The 12,489-nt window shown below is 37.7% G+C and overlaps 1 pseudogene; it reads left to right on the top strand.

The window, feature by feature from the left end:
- Window positions 1–7,381: 7,381 nt before the first annotated feature.
- Window positions 7,382–8,426, top strand: LOC132529639 (protein SET-like; annotated as a pseudogene).
- The last annotated feature ends 4,063 nt before the right edge of the window (window positions 8,427–12,489 follow it).

Genomic DNA, 12,489 nt, shown 5'->3' with positions numbered 1-12,489 from the left:
TTCCCTTTTTAAATGTTTTGTTTAATCCTCAAAACAACCCCAATAAGATGGGGTTGAATTGAACAGTACCTGTTACAGGTAAGTGTTGTTCAATAAATGTTAGTGATTATTGTATTATAATGACAAGTTGGCTATCCATTTGAAAAAAAAATTAGATTTCTACCTCATATCCTTCACGAGAAAATGTTTCAACTGGATCAAAGTCTAAATATTTTTTAAGCTATGAAAGTATTAGGAAAAAAACAAGAAAAATGTGTATAGGCTCTGAGTAGAATTCTTAAAAGAAGATGAAGAACATAAAAGCCATAAAAGAAAAGATTGCTAAGTGTGGATACATTAAAATTAGATTTCTCTGCAAAACAGCTTCCCCCAAAATTAAGACAAATAACTGACCAGAAGATTTTCCAATATATATAACAAGGGTATGAGGAAATGGATAGTCATGTAGTGCTGACAAGAATGCAGATAAGTATAACCATTTCAGACAGCAGTTGGGCAGGATCCACTAAAATAAAAATTGCAGATATCGTGTGAGCCCAATTCTATTTTTTGGTTATTTACAGGTATCATATAGGTGATTTCCTTTAAAATGATCAGTGCATTTGCATCACATGATCAGTGTGATGTAAATGCATGATAAATGTGTAAAAAAAATTCACACATGTGTACAAGGAAGTGTATATAGAAGGATGTTTACTGCACCACTATTTATAATAGAGAAAAATTGAAAAGAATGTAAATATCCATCAGAAAGTTTTAACTATGTTATGCCTATACTATGGAATGTCATGAGCATTTAAAAACAATAAGGTAGACTTAAAAATAGGCAAAGGACTTGAACAGACAGTTCTCTGAAGAAGACATATAGATGGCCAAAAAGCCCATGAAAAGACGTTCAACATCACTAATCATTAGGGAAATTGAATCATTGTGCAAATTGAAATCACAATGAGATACCACCTTATACCTATTAGGATGGCTGCTGTTAAGGATAAATAAACAACAAGTGTTGACGAGGATGTGGAGAAGTTGGGACTGCTGTGTACTGCTGGTGGAAATGTAAAATGGTACAGCTGCTATGGAAAATAGTATGACGGTTCCTCAAAAATTTTTAAATAGAACTACTATATGATCCAGCAATTCCACTTCTGGGAATATATACAAAAGAATTGAAAGCAGGATCTTGAAGAGATATTTGTACACCCATGTTCATTAGCATCACTATTCACAATAGCCAAGAGGTAGGAGCAACACAAGTGTGTCCAAACAGATGAATGAATAACCAAAATGTGGTATATACATGCAGTGGAATAGTATGTGTTTATACTATTCTGACACATACTACAATATGGATGAACCTTGACGTCATTATGCTAAGTGAAATAAGCCAGTCACGAAAAGACAAATACTGTAATTCCACTTATATGAGGTACCTAGAGTCAAACTGGACCAATTAGAACCTCCTTATTCCCTTTGCCATTGTGATTATTTCAAACATGGGTGATCAGGGTCAAGCCAAATAGTCTTAATCAGAGCTCTTACTGGAGAGTTGTTCTACTTCTGCGGGAGAACTGTTAGATAGTGTTGGCTTTGGAATTGAGTGACCAGGTGTGCCAATACATTAGAAAAGGCTACCTGAGTTTTACTTTAATTGTATAGCCAAACCTAATCCTAACTAATGTAAGTTGTACGTCTCCTAAACCAACAGAAATAAAGTGGAAAAGGGAAGCTCAATTAACAAAAAAATTAAAAATAAAAAAGCAGAATACACCACTGGAGATCCGTATACTTCACTATATGTAAATTCTAAAAGAAAAGAGGAAAAAGAAATGCAGAAGAGGGGAGGGAAGAAGAAATAATGGAAAATAGAAAACTAAGTTGGGTAGGGAGAAGTCCAAACACAGTAGTCAGGATGAATGAATGTGACTAGGTTAAGTTCCCTTATTAAAAGACAAATGCTCAGATTGGCTATTTTTAAAATCTTGTGGCTATATGGTATTTACAAGATGTGCCTAAATCGGGATGACACAAAACTGTTGGAAATAATGGGAAAATACACTTTCCACACAACCCAGTAACTCCACTCCTAGGAAATCTAACCAAGAGAAATGAAAACATGTCTACACAGAGACTTGTACATCAATGTTCATATTATCTTTATTCATAATAGATAGGAACTGGAAACAACCAAAGTATCCGTCAACAAGTAAATGGATAAACAAACTGTGCATTCATACAATGGAATACTGTTTGGCAATAAAAAGAATGAACTACTGGGCTTCCCTGGTGGCGCAGTGGTTGAGAGTCCGCCTGCCGATGCAGGGGACGCGGGTTCGTGACCAGGCCGGGAAGATCCCACATGCCGCGGAGCGGCTGGGCCTGTGAGCCATGGCCGCTGAGCCTGCGCGTCTGGAGCCTGTTGCTCCGCAACAGGAGAGGCCACAACAGTGAGAGGCCCGCGTACTGCCAAAAAAAAAAAAAAAAAAAAAAAAATGAACTACTAATACAATAACATAGATGAATCTTAATCTTAAAACTGTTAAGCTGAGCAAAAGAAGCCAGACACAAAAGAATGTATACTGTATGATTCCGTACATATGAAACTCCAGCAAGCACAAACCCAATCTATAGTGATGGAAAGTAAATTGATTGCCTGATGTGGAGAGAGAAGGTTGGCTCTTGTAGAGGTACAAGGGAGTTTGGGGGGATGATGGAAATTTTCTGTATTTTGATTGCTGTGATGGCTACTTGGATATATTGATTTGTCAAAAAGCATTGAAATGTGCACAAGATGGGTACATTTTATTATTTGTAAATTACACCTCAGTAAGTTAAAAGATGGGAAAAGGCATGCAGAAATAATATGCTGTTTGAATATGCAATATGGAAAATATTGAGGTTTTCTTTGTAGCCTAACATGGTCAATTTCATGAAAGTTCCACGTACACCTGAAAAGGAGGTACATTCTGTATTATCTGGTATTATCAGGATAAAAGGTTTGATATTTATGCATAAGATCTACCTGATTGTTTAGGTATTCTGTATCCTTACATTTATATTTGACTGTTTGATCTGTCTCACACTGAGAGAAATAGAGTTTTCTAATCTTAGTATACTTTGTCTATTTCTCCTTGCATTTCTTAGAGTTTCCACTTGACGAAAGTTGCTACTGTGTTGTTTTGTGCATGGATACTCATAACTGATATTTTTTTTTGTGAACTGTAGCCTTTAGCATTATAGTGTATTCTTTTTGTCTCATTTAATGCTCTTTAGCCTGAATTCTACTTTTTCTTATATTAAGAACAGGATCTTTGCTTTCTTTTTCTTTTCTCTAATGCATTTGCCTTATCTACTTTTGCCTGTCCTTTTATTTTTAGCTTTTCTAAATTCCTTACCCCCAAAGTAAGGTGCCCTTGCACAGTTCATCTTGTAGACAGAATTGCTAGAGACTAGTCACTTCTATGTGTTTTGTTTTGTTTCCTTTTCTGAATAGGAGTGTTCACTGTAGTTGTCCTGTTCCTATTCCACCAATTGTATATTTGGTGTTATAAGGGCAGATAATTTGCCCTCTTGGTGCATAGGTCTCTAGATCAAAAAAAGCCACACCTCCTGATACTGATACTACTACATATACCCCTTGCTGTAGAGACAGCTGTGCTCCACCTAGATCTCTTGGACTTTGAGCATGATGTCATGATTGGACAGGACTTGGAGAATGTCTGTGTGGAGGAGGGGGTTGTGTAGTGTATACGTGGCCTGTGGTAGAGAAAGTGAAATCAACATTTGGTAACTAGAAGGGTAGAGTGTAGCAGTTGTTGGTGCTGTTTACCAAATATTTCTGGCTCTCTTGTTTATGGACCCAGGGTAGGATGGCTCTTTTCCACCACCTTTGAAGTGAGGTGTGGCAATGTGAGTGAAGATGACATATATCATTTCTAGGCAGAAGTTTTAAAAGTCATTATGTGATGAACTATGCTCCCTTTGGCCTGCCTTTCAAATCATGAAAACATAGAGATGGAACCTTGCTTTGCCTGGATCCCACAGAACATCCCAACACTAGGGTAAATGAAAAATAGACATTTGTTGTTTTAGCCACTGAGATTTGGGTTGGTTTTTTTGTTTGTTTGTTTTTTACAAGAGCATAACTTAGCCTATACCGACTGATAAAGCACATGTTGAAAAGTCTGGGTTAGAGCAGTTGGACAAGAAAAAGAAAAGGTATCCAAATTGGAAAAGAAGAAGTAAAATTATCTCTGTTCACACATGACATGATCTTACGTAGAAAATCCTAAAGAATCCATTTGTAAAATCTGTTACAACTAATTAATGATTTCAACAAAGTTTCAGGATACAAAATCAACATGGAAAAATCAGTTGCATTTCAGTACGCTAACAGTGACCAATCAAAAAAGAAACTAAGGAAACAATCCAATTTGCTATAGCATCAAAAAGAATAAAATACCTAGGAGTAAACCTAACTAAGGAGGTGAAAGACTTGTACACTAAATTACAAAATGTTGCTAAAAGTAATCAGAGAAGATACAAGAGAATGGGAAGACATTCTGTGCTCGTGGATTGGAAGACTCAATAGCAATAAAATGTCCATACTACCCAAAGTGATCTATGGATTCAATACAATCTCTTATCAAAATACCAATAACGTTTGTAGAAATGGAAAGGAAAAAAAGCCAATACTGGTATGGAATCTCAAGGGATCCCGAATAGCCAAAACAATCTTGGAAAGGAAGAACAAAGTTGGAGGCCTCATGCTTCCTGATTTCAAAACATACTACAAAGCAGAGTAGTAATCAAGACAGTGTTGTACTGACATAAAGACAGATATATAGACCAAATGCAACGATAGAGAGCCCAGAAATAAACCCATACACATACAGCCATTCCTTTATATTAGCAGGGGCTTGGTTCCAGGACCCTTACAGATGCCAAAATCTGTGGATGCTCAAGTCCCTTATATAAAATGGTGAAGTATTTGCGTATAACCTATGCACATCCTCCCATATACTTTAAACCATCTCCAGATTACTTATAATACCTAATGCAATGTAAATAGTTACCAGTGCACAGCAAATTCAAATTTTGCTTTTTGGAATTTTCTGGAACTTTTTGCCCCAAATATTTTCTATCCCCAGCTGCTTGAATCCACCGGTGCAATACCTTCGGATATGTTGGGCTGACCGTATTGCCAAATGATTCTCTACAAGGGTACAAGACCACACATAGGAAAAGGACAGTCTCTTCAACAAATGGTTCTCAGAAAACTGGATATCCACATGCAAAAGAATGAAGTTAGACTCTTACACCATATACAAAAGTTAACTCAAGGTGGATTAAAGACCTACACACATGACCTAAACTATAAAACTAGGAGGAAACTTTAGGACTTTGGATTTCACAATGATTTATTGGGTGTGACACCAAAAGCGTTGACAGCAAAAGCAAAACTAGACAAATGGGACTACATCAAACTTAAAACCTTTTGTGTATCAAAAGAAACAATCAAGAGAGTGGAAGGCAATCTATGGAATTGGAGAAAATATTTGGAAATCATATATCTGATTAGGGATTAATATCCAGAATTTATAAGGAAGTTCAACTCAACAAAAATGTCTGATTTTAAAAACGGGCAAAAGACTTGAACAGACAGTTCTCTGAAGAAGATATACAAATAGCCAACAAGCACATGAAAAAGCTCGACATCACTAATATGAGAAAGGCAAATCAAAACCACAATGAGGTATTACATCTCTCCCGTTAGGGTAGCCACTATCAAAAGAACAGTAAATGAACAAGGGTTGGTGAGGATGTGACCAACATCCTATTAATTGGAACACTTGTGCACTATAGGTAGGAATGTAAAATGGTACAGCTGATATGGAAAATAGTAGTTTTTGAAGTGGTTCCTCAAAAAAATTATAGAATTACCATATGATCTGGCAATCTTACTTCTGGTTATATATATAATAGAATTCAAAGCAGAGTCTGAAAGAGATATGTGCACACCCATGTTCATTGCAGCGTTATTCACAATAACCAAGAGGTGGAAGAAACCCAAATATCCACTTAAAAATGATAAAGATGGCAAGTGTAATGTGATGTGTGTTTTACTACAATTAAAAAAACATATTACAAGATCCAAGCGATGGCACAGTGAGAAATGAAAGTTTAATGATCAAAGGAAGTCACAGACCCATTAAGAATTGCTCCTCTGTTTGCTGTAGTCCTGTGGGACTCATGGACACAAGCCCTGTTGGCTTTCAGAGCTAGGTGTTTTAGGGACCCATCCCTGATGTGAGAACCTTAAAAGTTGGAGCACAAGATGTGGGTCCAAACCTTTCACTCCTCAGGGAGAAGGTGGGAATTGGGGGTTCCCCGCCCAATTGTATGGCCCTGTACTGAGGGTGAGGTTCATGGTGAGAGTGTGTCTCAGCCTTTCCTACCCATTTTGAGGTGAGTATTTTCTCATCTACTCGATGTGTAGAAGTCACTAAGCTAGTTTCTGGATTTCTCCCAGAGGAATTGCTCTGTACGTGGCTGTACATTCTGTGTGTCCATGGGAGGAAGGAAGTTCATGAGCCTTCTATGTCACCATCTTGGTCCCTCTTCATAATAAGGAAATTTTTTACTTATAGAAAAATGCAAGGAAGTGCTCAAAAATTGATGGGGACTTGCCAAAAGAAACAGGAACCAGCTTGAAAAGTTTCATGTTGGTCAAATTTGACACAATTTAAGGATCAAAATTAGTAATGACAGTAGTGGATTATCACATGATTATTTTTAATTTTTATTGATATATATTTGATGTATAACATTGTATAAATGTAAGGTGTACAACATGTTCATTTTTAATAAAGAATCCATGTGTCCATAAGATATTAAGAGTAAACAAAGAAAATGGGAGAGATGGGGGAGCTTTTTTGTATAGGAATATTACAACTAATAAATGTAGAAGGAAGGATAGAAATATAAAATCATTTACAATCACCATTGTAATAACTGATTTGGGCAAGAATCGTCAGTGGATGTCAGAAGCATTGGTAAAAAGCTGTAGGGAACAAGATACTTTCAGAACCTCAAAGTATTATCCCATAAATTACTATACATACCTTTACAATAGAGAAATTTGGCAAACACTGCCTTGCCCAAATGATCAAACTTGATGTCACTACTGATGGGACAAACTGACATAATGTACATCATGGTGTGAGGTATATAAGGATACATTAATTATCTAGTATTTTTGTCCCCCCAAATTAAAAAAAAACCTAAATCTAATTATGAGGAAACTGAAATCCAAAGATTAGGGACATTCTGCAAAACAGTCTGTTTGGAGTCTTAAAAAATGTCAGTCATGAAAGAAAAAAAAAGGCTACAGACCTGTTTTTATATTAAAGGAGACTAGGCATGAAAACTAAATGCAATGTGTGATCCTTGATTGTACCCTGAATTAAAAAAATAAGAAACTGTAGAGTTCTTAGAGCTCCTGGTACGAGCGTCTTCCCTTGGGTGGATTCTTGGCTTTTCTCCCAGCATGGCCCCCAAACACCAGTCTTCACTTCCACCCCAAGCAAAGAAACCAGAGAAACCGAGACTGACTCTTGCCTCCAGGCCAGAGGAAACGTCTGCTTCTTCGAACTTGACCAACGAAGAAAAAGAACAGCAAGAAGCAATTGAACATATTGATGAAGTACAAAATGAAACAGACAGACTTAACGAACAAGCCAGGGAGGAGATTTTGAAAGCAGAACAGAAATATAACAAACTCCGCCAACCATTTTTTCAGAAGAGGTCGGAATTGATGGCCAAAATCCCAAATTTTGGGGTAACATTTGTTAACCTTCCACAAGTGTCTGCACTGCTTGGGAAGGAGGATGAAGAGGCACTGCATTATTTGACAAGAGTGAAGTGACAGAATTTGAAGATACTAACTCAGGTTACAGAATAGATTTTTATTTTGATGAAAACCCGGACTTGGAAAATAAAGTTCTCTCCAAAGAACTTCATCTGAATGAGAGTGGTGATCCATCTTCAAAGTCCACTCAAATGGAAATCCAGAAAGGATTTGACAAAACGTTCAAATCAAACGCAGAATAAAGCCAGCAGGAAGAGACAGCATGAGGAACCAGAAAGCTGCTTCACCTGGTTTACTGATCATTCTGATGCAGGTGCAGATGAGTTAGGAGAGGTCATCAAAGATGATATTTGGCCAAATCCATTACAGTACTACTTGGTTCTGGACGTGGATGATGAGGAAGGGGAAGGAGAAGAAGATGATGATGAAGAGGAAGAAGGATTGGAAGATACTGATGAAGAAGGGGATGCGGATGAAGGTGAAGAAGATGAAGATGATGATGAGGGGGAGGGAGGAGAGAAAGATGGAGAAGATGACTAATGGAACACTGATGGATTCCAACCTTCCTTTTTTAATTTTCTCCAGTCTCTGGGAGCAAGTTGCAGTCTTTTTCTTTTCTCCTCCTCTTGTGATCAGGCGCCCTGTTTTTGAGGTCTCTTTTCTCCTTTATACCATGGCTCACAACTTATTTTGGGGGAAAATACCTTGAGCAGAATTCAGTGGGAAAAGAATCTCTACCCCTTTCTGTTCCAGATTCATTTTTATCCTTTCCTGTCTCAACAAAAACTTTATGGAATCAACACCACCATTCTCTGGGGGAAAAAAGAAAAACCTTCTGCTCCCTTAGCTCTGCTGGAAGCTGGAGGGTGCTAGGCCCCTGTGTAGTAATACATAGAATTCTAGCTTTTTTCCTCCCTTCTCTGTATATTGGGCTCAGAGATTACACTGTGTCTCTATGTGAGTATGGACAGTTAGCGTTTACCAACATGTATCTGTCTACTTTCTCTTGTTTAAAAAAAGAAAAAAAAACTTTAAAAAATGGGGTTATAGAAGGTCAGCAAAGGGTGGGTTTGAGATGTTTGGGTGGGTTAAGTGGGCATTTTGACAACATGGCTTCTCCTTTGGCATGTTTAATTGTGATGTTTAACGGACATCTTTGCAATTTAAGATGACACTTTTAAAATAAAATTCTCTCCTAATGATGACTTGAGCCCTACCACTCGATGGGAGAATCTGCAGAACCTGTAGGATCTTATTTGCAATTGACATTCTCTATTGTAATTTTGTTCCTGTTTATTTTTAAATTTTTCTTTTTGTTTCACTGGAAAGGAAAGATGGTGTTCAGTTTTAAACATTAAAAGTGTACAAGTTACTTTGTTACAATAAAACTAAATGTGTACACACACACCAAAAAAAAGAAACTGTAAAGGATATTATTGGGACAATTGAGGAAATTTAAATAATGGGCCGATTGTAATTGTATTTATGTTAAGTTTCCTTAGAGTGAATAGTATACAGTAGTTGCATGTAAGGATAGCTTTGTTCCTAGGAAATACCCGCTGAATGTTTAGGTGTGAAGGGTCACAATAGCTTCAAGTAACTGTTTAATGGATTGGGGAAAAACAGATAGATAGATAGATAGATAGATAGATAGATAGATAGATAGAAGAGGGAGGGAGAGAGAGAATGTAGCAAAACATCAACAAATGATATGCCTAAATGAAGTGTATAAGGTGTTTATTTACTTATTTTTCTTTTGGCTGCATCCTGCAACTTGCAGTTTCCCTGACCAGGGATTGAACCCGTGCACTCTGCATTGGCAGGCGGATTCTTTTTTTTTTTTTTTTCCGATATCAATGACCAAACTTTAATGAAATAACATTTACGCTTCACCAGCATTATTTCTAGATCAATTCAGTGGTGATTCAACAAAATGAACAGCTCATTTAAAAGGATGCATAGTATTACTGTAGAGGAAAGAAGTACGTAATATTGAAGAACATTCACTTTTTAATCACATGAATACAAACCTTACCACGTGTGAGTTTGGTAATGTCCACTATGTCCCTACTCTCTCTGATAGAAATCTCTCAAATATAAAATGTGAAGAGTCCCTACTTCCCTGTGTCATTATAAAGACAAAATAAGATCACATCTGCAAAGCCCTTGACAAAATTGGACATGTTATGAAAACTCAATAAATGGAAACTCTTAATTATTGTAGACTCTTCTATTTCTTCTATTGTTAGATTTTAGATTATTTCCTATTTTTTCTAGAAATAACAGTGAACTATACATCTATTTTCGTGTTTGTTTATATTTTACAGTATATTTACAGGCTCAAGTTCCTGAAGTCACAATACATATTTTTAAAACTCAGACATAAGTTAATAAGTTGCATTCTAGATAAATTATATTAATTTATACTTTTACCACCAGGGTGTGAGAAGGCCTATCTCAATAATCTTTTACAAGTGGATTTTTCTTTTTTACATCTTTATTGGAGTATAATTGCTTTAAAATAGTGTGTTAGTTTCTGCTTTATAACAAAGTGAATCAGTTATACATATACATTTACGTATACATATACATATACATGTTCCCATATCTCTTCCCTCTTGCGTCTCCCTCCCCGCCATCCTCCCTATCCCACCCCTCTAGGTGGTCACAAATCACCGAGCTGATCTCCCTATGCTATGAGGCTGCTTCCCAATAGCTATCTATTTTACGTTTGGTAGTGTATATATGTCCATGACACTCTCTCACTTTGTTCCAGCTTCCCCTTCCCTCTCCCCATATCCTCAAGTCCATTCTCCAGTAGGTCTGTGTCTTTATTCCTGCCTTGCCCCTAGTTTCTTCATGAACCTTTTTTTTTTTTTTTTTAGATTCCATATATTTGTGTTAGCATACGGTATTTGTTTTTCTCTTTCTGACTTACTTCACTCTGTATGACAAGACTCTAGGTCTATCCACCTCATTACAAATAGCTCAATTTCGTTTCTTTTTATGGCTGAGTAATATTCCATTGTATATATGTGCCACATCTTCTTTATCCATTCATCCGATGATGGACACTTAGGTTGTTTCTATCTCCGGGCTATTGTAAATAGAGCTGCAATGAACATTTTGGTACATGACTCTTTTTGAATTATGGTTTTCTCAGGGTATATGCCCAGTAGTGGGATTGCTGGGTCATATGGTAGTTCTATTTTTAGTTTTTTAAGGAACCTCCATACTGTTCTCCATAGTGGCTGTACCAATTCACATTCCCACCAACAGTGCAAGAGGGTTCCCTTTTCTCCACACCCTCTCCAGCATTTATTGTTTCTAGATTTTTTGATGGTGGCCATTCTGACCGGTGTGAGATGATATCTCATTGTAGTTTTGATTTTCATTTCTCTAATGATTAATGATGTTGAGCATTCTTTCATGTGTTTGTTGGCAGTCTGTATATCTTCTTTGGAGAAATGTCTATTTAGGTCTTCTGCCCAATTTTGGATTGGGTTGTTTGTTATTTTGTTATTGAGCTGCATGAGATGCTTATAAATTTTGGAGATTAATCCTTTGTCAGTTGCTTCATTTGCAAATATTTTCTCCCATTCTGAGGGTTGTCTTTTGGTCTTGTTTATGGTTTCCTTTGCTGTTCAAAAGCTTTGAAGTTTCACTAGGCCCCATTTGTTTATTTTTGTTTTTATTTCCATTTCTCTAGGAGGTGGGTCAAAAAGGATCCTGCTGTGATTTATGTCATAGAGTGTTCTGGCAGGCGGATTCTTAACCACTGTGCCACCAGGGAAGTCCCTCGACTACTGTTAATTGAGTCAAGGGTAGGGCATCTTACCCACAAACATCTTATCTATAGATTGGCAGCGGGTTCATGAGATGGACTGTCTTAAGGAAATCGATCCTCTCTTTGGGGAATTTAGATCTCAAGAGTTGAACAGCTATAGCAAGATTAGAAATCATACATACGGGCTTCCCTGGTGGCTCAGTGGTTGAGAGTCCGCCTGCCGATGCAGGGGACACGGGTTCGTGACCTGGTCCGGGAAGATCCCACATGCCGCGGAGCGGCTGGGCCCGTGAGCCACGGCCGCTGAGCCTGCGCGTCTGGAGCCTGTGCTCCGCAACGGGAGAGGCCACAACAGTGAGAGGCCCGTGTACCGCAAAAAAAAAAAAAAAGAAATCATACATAAAGAAAAGCAGGGGTGCACCTGAAACAAGAGTACCAAGATGGCAGAGTCCTGGGATAAGAACTGATCAAAAACTTACTAATGCTGAGGGAGTGACAGCCAGGTCTACACTGGGTCCTAAGGGCCACCCAGTTTCTGAGCTACGTTCCACTCTCTGTGAGACCTACATATTCAGCCCTTCTTGTAGTGACAAGTAGGGTTCCTCAACTTCCATGGGGCCCAACTGTGTGTCTGAGGTTCCTGTTTCTCTATGTATCCTTAAAATGTACCTCCAGGTTTCAGTTAGGGTGGTTCCAGTTCAAGTAGCGGGAATCCTAACTCAGCCTACCTTAAACAGTAAGGAAATACATCTCAAATAACAGGAGTTTCAAAGGTAGTGAGCTCTATAAACAGCGCTATCAGGGCTGAAGCTCCGTATCTCTCAGTTCTGAC

The sequence above is a fragment of the Lagenorhynchus albirostris genome, chromosome 1 (genome assembly GCF_949774975.1).
Source record: "Lagenorhynchus albirostris chromosome 1, mLagAlb1.1, whole genome shotgun sequence".
NCBI lineage: Eukaryota > Metazoa > Chordata > Mammalia > Artiodactyla > Delphinidae > Lagenorhynchus > Lagenorhynchus albirostris.
This window is presented reverse-complemented; position numbering and strand designations above follow the sequence as displayed.